The sequence below is a fragment of the Danio rerio genome, chromosome 4 (assembly GCF_052040795.2).
Source record: "Danio rerio strain M-AB ecotype USA chromosome 4, GRCz13ab, whole genome shotgun sequence".
Lineage (NCBI taxonomy): Eukaryota > Metazoa > Chordata > Actinopteri > Cypriniformes > Danionidae > Danio > Danio rerio.
In genome coordinates, this window is record NC_141024.2 from 35,034,033 (window position 1) to 35,046,426 (window position 12,394).

At 42.0% G+C, this 12,394-nt stretch overlaps 4 non-coding genes across 4 annotated transcripts; all 4 read left to right on the forward strand.

Moving 5' to 3' along the window:
* The first annotated feature begins 3,202 nt into the window (after positions 1-3,202).
* On the forward strand, positions 3,203-3,274 carry trnap-cgg (transfer RNA proline (anticodon CGG)). The gene has a single exon. It is a non-coding gene; the product is annotated as a tRNA-Pro (tRNA).
* Positions 3,275-3,582: 308 nt separating this feature from the next.
* Positions 3,583-3,654, forward strand: trnap-cgg (transfer RNA proline (anticodon CGG)). Its single transcript has one exon. It is a non-coding gene; the product is annotated as a tRNA-Pro (tRNA).
* A 4,498-nt stretch (positions 3,655-8,152) lies between these two features.
* trnat-ugu (transfer RNA threonine (anticodon UGU)) lies at positions 8,153-8,226 on the forward strand. The gene has a single exon. It is a non-coding gene; the product is annotated as a tRNA-Thr (tRNA).
* Positions 8,227-8,743: 517 nt separating this feature from the next.
* Positions 8,744-8,817, forward strand: trnat-agu (transfer RNA threonine (anticodon AGU)). The gene has a single exon. It is a non-coding gene; the product is annotated as a tRNA-Thr (tRNA).
* The last annotated feature ends 3,577 nt before the right edge of the window (positions 8,818-12,394 follow it).

A 12,394-nucleotide genomic window follows, 5' to 3' on the forward strand; every position in this document is an offset into this window, starting at 1 on the left:
ATAATTTTTCTGTGCAACAGAAATGCGGCTTAAAGAAGCTTTTAGGATTAATTAACTGTAACAAATTAAAGCACACTTAATAGTGAAATTAGCTAATCTTTGCATCTCTATTAATGATTACAGTGCATTGTACAAAAGGCATTTCCTACAAAATTCAAATGTTTTCGGCTGTCCGCACCACTCACTTATGGTGACTCATGCTCTGTGCAGCCTTTAACTGCAGCTCGCGCTGAACAGACGCACTATTTGGAAGGTCGAAACAAACTGCCTTGGGGTCCGGCTTCAGTCCGCAGGCTGCCAATTGAATAGCCCTGGTCTAGGGGTATGATTCTTGCTTTAGGTGCAAGGGCTCACAGGTTCAAATCCCAGACAAGCCCTTGAAAGTGTCTGTTGTTTTGAGGGACATCATGGTGTTCACAGAGGCCTGTTTCAACGGCAGTTTGCAAGCATCAGATATCATCTTGCAAAGGTTTTGATTCCATGGTATAATAGTTAGCACTCGGGACTTTGAATCCAGTGATCTGAGTTCAAATCTTGATGGAACCTTTTCCTTCTTTCCTTGCAGCTTCATATCAGTGAAATGAATGAGACCTATTTCAATCACACAAATTAGTGAGTGGTTCTGATACTATGCGCTGAGATAGCTATTTGATGCTATCACCATCCTCCTCCACTAATCACTTACATAATGTTATGTGTGGTTTTGCCATGCAGCTTTAATCTGTGAAATGGATAAGATCTATTTACCTCACTGCAGCTACTGGATAAAAACAACAACAATTTATAAGCAAAAAAGGGGCTGCGACTTTTTTTTTGGGCAGTAGAAGTCCCGGGTCCAAGTGAAGCACAAGCCCTGCTTCAACGTTTGAGATTTTGAAGGTATGTACTGACTCAATCATTAGAGAAAGATTTCTGACCGTCTGCTTCTGATACCATGTGAAGACTTCAGATTTTATTGGCTCGTTGGTCTAGGGGTATGATTCTTGCTTATGGTGCAAGAGGTCCTGGTTTGCTATCCCGGATGAACCCTTGCAGTTTCTCTGTTTTACAAGGCATTATGTCTTTCATAAAAACGTTTTTCAAAGAATTCCAGTTTGTCAGCAGATAGTGTCGGCACATAAAACATTCCTTTGCATAGTGGCTTGGTTGTTGAGGAGTATGATTCTCGTTCATGCTGTGAGAAATCCCACATTCAAATTTCGGTTGAGCCCTTACAGTTGTCTGCTGTTTTGTAAGGGCGTTGTGGCTTACACAGAGGCCTTTTTTCTGAGAAGGCCGGTTGGTCAGCAGATAGTGTTGCCATATAAAGTTGCTGTTTTGCAGTGGCTCCTTGGTCTAGGGGTATGATTGTCGCTTAGGGTGCCCTTGATTCGTTAGAGGAAGATTTCTGACAATCTGATGCTTCTGTCCCCATGTGAAATTCTCTTAATTTAGTGGCTCGTTGGTCTAGGGGTATGATTCATGCTTCAGGTACAAGAGGTACCAGGTTCAAATTCCAGATGAGCCTTTGCAGGTGTCCTGTGTTTTACAGGGCATTATGGCTTACACAGAGGCCTTTTTTCTGAGAATGCCGGTTTGTCAGCAGATAGTGTTGCCATGTAAAGTGGCTGTTTTGCAGTAGTTCGTTGGTCTAGGGGCTTGATTCTCGCATAAGGTGCGAGAGGTCCCATTTTCAAATCCTGGACGAACCATTGCAGAAGTCCCAGGTCCAAATGAAGCAAAAGCCCTGCTTCAATGTTTGATAGATAAGGATTTCTGACCATCTGTTGCTTCTAATGTCTTGTGAAATATTCAAGCTTTTGTGGCTAGTTGGTCTAGGGGTATGATTCTCGTTTAGGGTGCGAGAGGTCCCGGGTTCAAATTCCGGACGAGCCCTTGCTGATTCGCTGTTGTTTTACGGGGCATTATGGCTTTCATAAAAACTTTTTCGAGGAATTCCAGTTTGTCAGCAGATAGTGTCGGCACATAAAACATTCCTTTGCATAGTGGCTTGGTTGTCTAGGAGTATGATTCTCGTTCATGCCGTGAGAAATCCCAGATTCAAATTTCGGTTGAGCTCTTACTGTTGTCTGCTGATTTGTAAGGGCATTGTGGCTTACACAGAGGCCTTTTTTCTGAGAATGCCAGTTTGTCAGCAATTAGCGTTGCCATATAAAGTTGCTATTTTGCAGTGGCTAATTGGTCTAGGGGCATGATTCTTGCTTCGGGTGCGAGAGGTCCTGTGTTCAAATCCCAGACAAGCAGTTGCAGGTGTCAAGTGTTTTACAGGGTATTATGTCTTTTATAAAAACTTCTTTCGAAGAATTCCAGTTTGTCAGCAGATAGTGTCGCCACATAAAATATTCCTTGCATAGTGGCTTGCCGGTCTAGTAGTATGATTCTCGTTCATGCCATGAGTAATCTTATGTTCAAATTTCGGTTGAACCCTTACAGTTATCTGTTGTTTTGTAAGGTCGTTGTGGCTTACACAGAGGCCTTTTTTCTGAGAATGCAGGTTTGTCAGCAGATAGTATTGCCATGTAAAGTGGCTGTTTTGCAGTAGCTCGTTGGTCTAGGGGCTTGATTCTCGCATAAGGTGCGAGAGGTCCTGCTTTTAAATTCTGGACGAACCATTGCAGAAGTCCCGGGTCCAAATGAAGCAAAAGGCCAGCTTCAATGTTTGTTAGATAAGGATTTCTGACCATCTGTTGCTTCTGATTTATTGTGAAATATTGAGACTTTTGTGGCTCGTTGGTCTAGGGGTATGATTCTCGCATAGGGTGCGAGAGGTTCCGGGATCAAATCCCGGACGAGCCCTTACAGTTTCTCTGTTGCGTTACACGGCATTATGGCTTTCGTAAAAAACGTTTTTCGAAGAATTCCAGTTTGTCAGCAGATAGTGTCGGCACATAAAACATTCCTTTGCATAGTGGCTTGCTTGTCTGGGAGTATGATTCTCGTTCATGCCGTGAGAAATCCCACATTCAAATTTCGGTTGAGCTCTTACAGTTGTCTGCTGTTTTGTAAGGGCATTGTGGCTTACACAGAGGCCTTTTTTCTGAGAATGCCGGTTGGTCAGCAGATAGTGTTGCCATATAAAGATATTTGCAGTTTCTGTTTTGCAGTGGCTCGTTGGTCTAGGGGTATGATTCTCGATTAGGGTGCCCTTGATTCGTTAGAGATCTGATGCTTCTGACGCCATGTGAAATTGTCTTAATTTAGTGGCTCGTTGGTCTAGGGGTATGATTCTTGCTTCGGGTGCGAGAGGTCCCGGGTTCAAATCCCGGACGAGCCCTTGCAGGTGTACTACCTTTTACAGGGCATTATCTCTTTCATAAAAATGTCTTTCGAAGAATTCCAGATTTTCAGCAGATAGTGTCGCCACATAAAACATTACTTTGCATAGTGGCTTGCTGGTCTAGGAATATGATTTTTCGTTCATGCCATGAGAAATCCCAGATCCAAATTTCGGTTGAGCCCTTACAGTTGTCTGCTGTTTTGTAAGGGCGTTGTGGCTTACACAGAGGCCTTTTTTCTGAGAATGCCGGTTGGTCAGCAGATAGTGTTGCCATATAAAGTAATTTGCAGTGGGTGGGTTGCAGTGGCTCGTTGGTCTAGGGGTATGATTCTCGCTTCGGGTGCGAGAGGTCCCGGGTTCAAATCCCGGACGAGCCCTTGCAGGTGTACTATCTTTTACAGGGCATTATTTCTTTCATATAACTGTCTTTCGAAGAATTCCAGTTTGTCAGCAGATAGTGTCGCCACATAAAACATTCCTTTGCCTAGGGGCTTGATGTTCTAGGAGTATGATTTTTCGTTCATGCCATGAGAAATCCCAGATTCAAATTTTGGTTGAGCCCTTACAGTTGTGTGCTGTATTGTAAGGTCGTTGTGGCTTACAAAGAGGCCTTTTTTCTGAGAATGCCAGTTTGTCAACAGATAGTGTTGCCATATAAAGTTGCTGTTTTGCAATGGCTCGTTGGTCTAGGGGTATGATTCTCGCTTCGGCTGGCGAGGTCCCGGGTTTAAATCCCGGACGAGCCCTTGCAGGTGTCCTGTGTTTTACAGGGCATTATGTCTTTCATAAAAATGTCTTTCGAAAAATTCCAGTTTGTCAGCAGATAGTGTCGCCACATAAACATTCCTTGCATAGTGGCTTGCTGGTCTAGGAGTATGATTCTCAAGCATGCCGTGAGAAATCCCACGTTCAAATTTAGGTTGAGCCCTTACAGTTGTCTGCTGTTTTGTAAGGGTGTTGTGGCTTACACAGAGGCCTTTTTCAGAGAATGCCGCTTTGTCAGCAGATAGTGTTGCCATGTAAAGTGACTGTTTTGCAGTTGCTCGTTGGTCTAGGGGCATGATTCACGCTTAAGGCGTCCAAATGAAGCAAAAGCCCTGCTTCAACGCTAAAGCTTTTGAAGGTATGTTCTGACACAATTGTTAAATAAGGATTTCTGACCTTCTGCTGCTTCTGATGTCTTGTGAAATATTCAAGCTTTTGTGGCTTGTTGGTCTAGGGGTATGATTCTTGCTTAGGGTGTGAAAAGTCCCTGTTTCAAATCCTTACCCCTTGCAGTTTCTCTGTTGTTTTATAGGGCATTATGGCTTTCATAAAAAACGTCTTTCGAAGAAATCCAGTTTGCCATCAGATAGTGTCGGCACATAAAACATTCCTTTGCATAGTGGCTTGGTTGTCTAGGAGTATGATTCTCGTTCATGCCGTGAGAAATCACAGGTTCAAATTTTGGTTGAGCCCTTACAGTTGTCTGCTTTTTTGTAAGGGCGTTGTGGCTTACTGAGGCCTTTTTCTGAGAATGCCAGTTTGTCAGCATAGTGTTGCCCTGTAAAGTTGCTGTCTGAGTGAACTATCCTTTTAAGCCAGGAGTCACCAAACTTGTTCCTGGAGGGCCGGTGTCCTGCAGATTTTAGCTCCAACCCTAATCAAAAACACCTGAACAAGCTAATCAAGGTTTTACAAGGTATACATGAAATACTCAGGCAGGTATGTTGAGGCAAGTTGGAGCTCAACTCAGCAGGGACATTGGCCCTCCAGGACCGAGATTGGTGACCCCTGCTTTAAGCTATAGCATTTAGTTTTAATTTGCATTTAGTAATAATAATGCAATACAAAATGCTATTACAGTTGTAACAATTTAAATTATAGGCAATAACAACCGATAACATGTCTCAACTAACATGTCTACAATTACAATTAAAACTTGCTTTATCGAATTTTACATTTTAACTGCAAATTCCTAAAGACAATTATTTAACATGAAGTTAGCTGACCAAAACCATCGTTAGCCAACTAAGGTCGCAAGTACCGTAGTTATAAGCATAGTTTGTTGATTTGCCGTTTCCCAAATCCATTGCTCCACCGAACATTCGCAAACTACGTCGCAAACTTAAGCACTCACAACTACAACTCTGGAGCTGTAGAAACATAGTTCCTGGCTGTGTTCTATTCCCAGTTATCCCCCTATGCCATATTCATTTAGAACATTCTAACATTCAAAGTTTAAATTCAAATAAAAAAACATTAAGATCATCTCCCTTAAGTGTAATTTGCTTTCAAATTATTTTTGCAGTTCAGTTTTAGCAATCGTCATGTTTACAATTGTGCTCACTTAGCAGTGCACTTTGAAAACATTGATGTCATTTTGAACACAGCCTCAAGCTAAAGCTATAGGTGACCTATTAATTACAGTTTTTTTTCCATTTGTTTACACACAATTACTTGTACTACAGACACAATGACTACTACATGTAACTGATGCACCAACCCCCTGAACCAATTCTGCTAAACTACAAGCACAATTCCTGCTTTACGCTCAAATTGCAGGTTCAAACACACTTTTTTCAAAACACTACACACAATTCTTTGCATTTTGAACAATTTTCATGCAGAAATCTTTTGTTTTCACAAGGAACACACTGTCATTCACAATTGTAAAGTCAGTTGTCCTATTTTGCATACTAACTGATCATATAGGTAAACACCTTTCACAAAGAATTGCAATTTAAAAATCAGAGCTCATCTGGTTCATAACTGGTTTACTGCCCACCCATGTTTTTTAGTTGTTTATCTCCCCCTCCATATTCTCCATTCCTCAAACCTATTGAGGATTTTTTTTCTGCCTGGAGATGTAAAGTGTATGACCGAAATCCACACACACCTATACCCCTTCTCCAAGCTCTAGCAGTAAGATCACAGGTAGGGAAGGTATTACTGTAAATGGTGTCTAGCTCTTAAAAGAGCTCCTCATCAACTCGGCTAGCTTAGTGGGTAGAGCATGAGACTCTTAATCTCAAGTTCGAAGGTTTGAGTCCCATGTTGGGCTTTTCTGTTACCTTTCTGTCTCTCTCTCAGCAAACTTTGATTAGGTTCATATAACAGACCTTTTGAGACAAAGTTCAGCGTTTCTACCACTGTAGGTGACCTTTTACTTAGTCTCTATGGCGCAATCGGTTAGCGTGTTCGGCTGTTTTCTGAAAGGTTGGTGGTTTGGTTCAAGCCCACCCAGGGACGAATTAGGCATTTTGCTGCCTTGCAACTGCTAACACGTGCACTGGGCATAGATCCTGGGCCACATTCTGTCCAGCATTACAAGATGAAGCTGAGATGATACAAGATGAGGATTTAGCAGAACTTTGTCACAGTTAGGGAAGGTATTGATGTAAACGGTAACTAGTTCTTGAAAAAGTTTCTTACCAGCCTGGCTAGCTCAGTCGGTAGAGCATGAGACTCTTAATATCAGGGTCATGTGTTCGAGCTCCATGTTGGGTGCTTCTGTTACCTTTCTGTCTCTCTAAGCAAACTTACATTAGGTTCATATGACAGACCTTTTGAGACAAAGTTCAGTGTTTCTACCACTATAGGTGACCTTTCACTAAGTCTCTTTGGCTCAATTGGTTAGCACGTTTGCCTGCTATCTGAAAGGTTGGTGGTTGATTGTTGCTCGGAGGTTTTCCCCCGGGACACCATCAACAGGTTCTACGTCACAATCACTGAGTTCAGATTTTCGAACTCGAGGGATTCGTGCAAAATGATCAATTTGCGTCATTCGCGCCGCACCATTCGCGCGCATCATGCCGCAGGATGTCTATACACGCGTTTGCATTGACTAAACATGTAAATCACTCACAACTTGGAACGCACGTCAAGCGACATTCTGTCCAGCGTTACAGGATGAAATCAGGATTTAGCAGAACATTCTCCAGGGTAGGGAAGGTATTGATGTAAACGGTGTCTAGCTCTTGAATAAGCTCCTCACCAGCCCAGCTAGCTCAGTCTGTAGAGCATGAGACTCTTAATCTCAGGGTTTTGGGTTTGAGCTTATTCAAGAGGAGCAGGGTCCAGGGTACCGGTCAGGTTTGAGACATAATCATCCAGACTCTAAGGCCGTACTCACACCTCACACTAGGTACAGTTGCCTCAAACCAGGCCAAAGCATGCTTGTCCCCCCTCCCGTCTCCCCCGACGGCCCGCGCTCACACCACAAACGGGCTTCGGCACGCTTACGTCATCACTGCTGGGCTGTTCAGTGAGAAGCGCGCTCTCACTCAAAAGCACAGTGGAGATTTCTCTAGTTATATCGTTTAAATCGTTTGATATGCAGTCAAATATTTCGCCAAACAGTCCTTAGGGATGCATTGACACGCAGTCAGATATTTTGCCGAACAGATCCGCCACTTCTGGCGCTCATAAACAATCATAAACCCCTCGTGCTGCAGGTATGAGGAGGTCTGCTGAAGGCGCGCAGCTGTCGTGAAGTGAGGAGTTTGCGTCTTCAATAAACGACGGCAGTTTGCGTTCACTGAACAGTAAGAATGATTAATAAATCCATATGAAACAGTCCCTTAAAAGTCACGTCTCGCTTTCAGGCTTTGGCTCAAGTGAACCGTGTTCAGGCACACCTCTTCCAACTGGGCCAGGGCCGGCCAAGTGAACCGTGCTTGAGCCCGATTCAGCGCACTTTCACTTCTCAAACGATCCGGGAAACGGACCTGGGCACGGTACGGTACGGATGGCATAGTGTAAGTAGGCCCTAAAAGACCCCTTCCATCTTGTCAGCATTTTCTGCATCATGACACGCTGATTTTTGTTGACTATTGGTTTTTTTCTTCTCCGATTTTTGTTATTGGGCAAATGTCTCTTACAATATATTTTTGTGGCGCTGTTACTTAGCTGGTCAAAGTGCCTGTCTTGTAAACAGGAGATCCTGGGTTCAACTCCCAGCAGCGCCTTAGTGCTTGTTTTATAGAGCTTAACGAAATGAATTATGAAATTGTATAGCTTTGAGGCGTAATGGATAGTGCAACAAATAGAGTTGAACAACCTCTTAGGTTGCCATTTAAAGACTTGCTGTCTTTTTTTTGATCTCTTTGTGCAGAAACATCTTGCCCTCTTTTTTGCGCTGTGGCTTAGTTGGTCAAAGCGCCTGTCTAGTAAACAGGAGATCCTGGGTTCAAATCCCAGCAGTGCCTAATGTACAGGTTCCAGGACTGCTTATTCTTAAGAGTTACGACTGTTTACGCAGCGGGATGTTTAGCAGTCGGTTTCTTAACAAAACTCAAATCCTTAAGAATGCTGCTCGTTCAAGAGGGCTTTGGACGATGGCTTTATATAGCAAAGTGTGGTAATGCCTAACCAACTGGACTTTAATATATCAAGTCCAGACATTTACACATGCAGCGCTACCGTTGTTAGGTTTACTTTTCCTTTTTTTTTCGATTAAACAATTAGCCCATGTTAACATCATTTGGCACTGTGGCTTAGTTGGTCAAAGCGCCTGTCTAGTAAACAGGAGATCCTGGGTTTGAATCCCAGCAGTGCCTTGTCCGCAGTTGGCCATTCTTTCATGGGCCAGAGAGTACCAAAAAGTGCTTTCTGTGCAACAGTGCTTGAGGCTGGAGAGCATTCAAGCTCTGTGGTGCAATGGATAGCGCATTGGACTTCTAGGCTGTGAGCTGAGGCTGGGGATTTAATTGGGCTGGGCCAATTGCCTAGGAGGTTAAGCAGTGAGGTCAAAATCATGTTGCGTTTCCACTCTCGCGCTAGTAGCTCGCAGCACGTCACGCAAACCCCGCCCCCATAACGTCCCCCGAATCTAACGTCACACAACCCGCCCACTTCAGTAGGCAGATAAAGCACACCATCACATTCTCACGAAACCATTCAAATGAAGATAACTGAAACAAACAAATGACATGTTACTGTACAACATTACATTGTATTTTGTTATGTAGCGGATGCACCCCGCTACGCACATAAGTTTAAGGATGACCGCTATAAAAAGTGGTCACCCGGAGTCCCCGTTCCTGTTCCCCCAAGCACACACACACAGGCCAAGTTGTCAATAAGGGGTATCAGATTTATTAAACAAAAAGATCAAAATCAGAATCAGGGAACAAAAAGGCCAAAACAAGAAACAAAACAAGGTACGTTACCTAATATTAAACCTCTTACCTATACCAAAAATAAAATTCCATAAATAAAGCATACAATTCTAACCTCCATAACTAACCACAAAACAGGAGAAAACTGGACAAAAGAAAAAGGGCCTTCCCGTTGATCATTCAGCATTAAGGTAAATATTAGCCACAGCTAACACATGATACCGTCCTAGTACCGTATTTAACAGAGTATCTCACCAGATGACTTTGAAACAGGGTTGGAGAAAGGCATTACACAATCAGCCACCGCTAATGCAGGTTACCGTCCTATTACCGTATTTAACAGAGTATCTCGCCGGATTACTTTGAACAAAAGGTTTCAGACAGATCACTGCCGCACAGAGAACTCAGAGCGAGCTGCTCAGACACACACAAAAGCAAGGGGAAACAGGAAGAGAACTCGATGAGGAGCGTCAACGGCGTGCCTTTATAGCTGGCGCCGCCCCTCTCACAGCTGCACCTGATCTCCGCTCATGTGGAGAGAGAGAGAGAGAGAAAGAGATAGATAATGGAGGAAACACAGAGGAACAATACACACTTGCATTGTCAAAATTAATGTTACTCAATATGTAACAATGTCTATACGCACATGCCTGTGTGTTCTTATTTATCATATTCATTTACTCACCAAACGACTGAATTTGAAACTAATTTTCATGTGAAGCAACACGCCCCTTCAGCTACTCCAGAATGCAGCAGCATGAGTGGTCTTTAATGAATTGAAAAGAGCACATGTCACTCCGCTACTCACCCGTTTGTACTGGCTGCCAGTTGCTGCTCGCATCAAATTCAAAGCTCTGATGTTTGCCTACAAAGCGACCTCTGGCTTTGCTCCCTCTTATCTGCTCTTACTTCTGCAGATTTATATGCCCTCCAGAAACTTTCGTTCTGTGAATAAACGTCACCTTTTGGTTCCATCCCAAGGAGGGAAGTAATCACTTTCCCGAACTCTCGCATTCAATCTGCCCAGTTGGTGGAATGAACTCCCTAACTGCATCAGAATGGCAGAGTCACTTGTTAGTCGTTCAAGAAACAGAGTCACTTGTTAGTCGTTCAAGAAACGACTAACAACTCAACTATTTAGTGTCCACTTCACTTCCTAATCTGCAATTGCCTCTAGCTATACCACTAACTGTACTCAAAAAAAAAAAATCTTACATTACTAATGCTTTCCTTTTTAGACTTTACACACCTGAAACTTGCCTACAGCACTTATTCATTGTTGCTCTTATAGTTGTGTAAATTGCTTCCTTGTCCTCATTTGTAAGTTGCTTTGGATAAAAGCGTCTGCTAAATGTAAATGTAAAACAGCAAGCTGTGTACACGCCCCCAAAATGACACATTATAACACATCATAATAAAAATCTGAATTGTTTTTTGAACTGAACCTAAACTGGCACACTCAGAAGAACCATAATAATAGTGTTAAATCATAAAAAAATGGGTAAACTATGTAACCTTTAAACAATGTGTTAACTTTACTATTTATTCTATAATCATCAAGATTGATAAAAAAGTTCAACACATTCACACAGCAGTGAACGTGTGCACACACACACACACACACAGCAGTGAACATGTACACACACACACACACACAGTTAGAACAGTAGGCCTACATACTGTATCTACCTTGGAAGAAGCGATGTGGTTCTTTAAAGTGTTGTTTTACATATGGAACCTGATTAAATTTTACTATAGTTTCTTTGTAAAAACAGCTGTCCATAATTCCTGAAAATAGAAAAAAAAAAGATATAAATAAAGAAACTGCAAAGAAACGATTAAATCATATTGAAGAAATTTGAACTAATTTTCTAACACAACTAGCGGTCCAGGTCCCTGGCGGGATATGGCTCCCCAGGCATGAATTTTTTTGGATGCTTTGCTTTCGGTTTTACAACATTATTAATAGGGTCTGTACTATTACTAAATTTGTAGGACATGTAAGCACGTATAAAGCAAATAGCCTAAATAAAGAGATGCATGAATGAATGTTAATTGAATCTTTTCATTATGGCATTGTTCAAAATGGCTTACCTGGCTTTTCCATAGGTCCACCTGAGTTGTTTTAATGGTTTTCTAATATTGCAGACTGATGCTTTTAACTGTATTCTAAACAGAAGCTCACTCTGAACCTTTTTAGCAGATCGCTCATTGTCCTTGTTAAGTTTTTCGTCAATCGTTTTAAGTGCAGCACTATACAACAAACACATACAAAAATTTTATTAATAACTTTTTGACATCAGTGTTGCTGAAATACTTGATTTGACAAGATGATAATACACAATACCTGTTCATTTTCCTTGCAGATGTTTTTCTAGGAAGGCCTACAGGTCTTTGATGTCTATAGTGTCGTCTTATAGTGGTGTTGTAGACGTGCACACCCGACTGCAACAGGAAAGCCCTGATGTCAGCAAGAGAGTGCTTTGATGTATTGATGCATCATTTTTTTTTCACTGCAATAATTGGTTGAAATGATCTGAAATTAAATCTATAAATGAAACACAAAACGGTTATGATAGCTAAGTGATTCTGAGTCGATTTGTTAATGTGCTGCAATATGCAGAAAGGTTGTTAACTGTGCCCGATGAACTGTGAAGTTTGCGGCCATCCATTAACATGATCATCAACGTAAATGGATGAATAAAACTAGCGCACGAATTGCACTGGCAAAAATAATCATCATGATTATGAATGTGTTGCTTAAATGTTTGTATAAACGCATATTATGCAAAAAGCTTAGTTTGGTATTGTGAGAATGAAGATATCTGCACATTTGTAGTCAGTTTTTTGTAGTTAAAGTTTGCTTAACCAAAGATTGATCTTATCCACCTGTGACTCACCCTTAAGTAAATATGCAGACAAGTTTTTGATTAGCTGACCGGAGCATTAACAGCACCCAGTGATATAACTGAGGAATCAAGTGGGATAAACATGATAGAGGGATTAAATGGTAAAG